This window comes from Apis dorsata, unplaced genomic scaffold, assembly GCF_000469605.1.
Source record: "Apis dorsata unplaced genomic scaffold, Apis dorsata 1.3 scaffold_34, whole genome shotgun sequence".
NCBI lineage: Eukaryota > Metazoa > Arthropoda > Insecta > Hymenoptera > Apidae > Apis > Apis dorsata.
Window position 1 is genome coordinate 22,446 of NW_006263336.1, and position 1,099 is coordinate 23,544.

Here is a 1,099-nt window from a genome sequence, read left to right on the forward strand (position 1 = left end):
ACGGTAAAATTTTGGAGATGAGGAAGAGGCAGAAGGGAGGTGGAGCCATAGCGACGAGTAACGATTTCACGCGCTGCTCGATCGATTATCGTGATCGGGGGTAATCGCGATCGATTATCGAGAGAGGCGATTGATAAAGTTCGTTTAAGTTTAACTGTAATTGTAATCTGAAAATTTATTTTTATAGGAACTTACGTCGATTTCGATACGATGCTGTTGCCTGATCAGGGTTTCTGGCGTAGCCTTCAGCTGGAATTAAAATTAAAAACACAGAGATGGATTTTTTCTTTTCTTTTCTTTTCTTTTCTTTTCTGCTATTTTCTAACTGTATTATCGCAGAAAGAAAGGGATGCGCGCGGGTAGTGGTGGATAGAATAGAAAAGAGGGGTTAAAAAAGGGAAAAGAGAAGAGGAAAATTGAACTTGAAGAAACACATTTATTCAACAAACGATTCACATATCATCATAATAACATAAAAATATCAATTGTATCCAATCGAGATGTTCAGAGACAAACGGTTAAAAATATCTATCCCTAATGATTTCCGTGAATTTTTCCGCGATATTCGAAACTTCGGAATAGAATGGAAAAATAAAACGATTAAAAAAATAAACACGTTCCGATATTCCGATAAATTTCATAAATTTTCCCGTTCCTAATTGTACGATATATAAGCTCAAAACGCTCGCGCCATAAAAGAAAAAAAAAAGAAAAAATATATATATATATATATATTATATATATATATTCTGGCGAAAATCATCCTCAAATCAAATCTTCAAATAACTCGATACTCGGGATTGAAACTACTAAAAATAAATGAAATTAAGATAATAATAATAATAATAACAATAATAAAAAATTAAGAGGAGATCACGTTCGCAAGTTTTCGGCGTAATACGAACTCGGCACGTTGAACAAGTTCGTGTTCAACAGGCTGATCTTGTTCATTATTTTATCTTGATAATTGTTTTCAGACTTGGCCACGATATCCTTCAATAGATCGACGCTCAGGATACCCTTGAAATCATCGTAAACGTTGATTTTCGAGATGAGGGTGGAATATTTCCTGTGACTGCCCTTGTCGCCCGAATCCTTG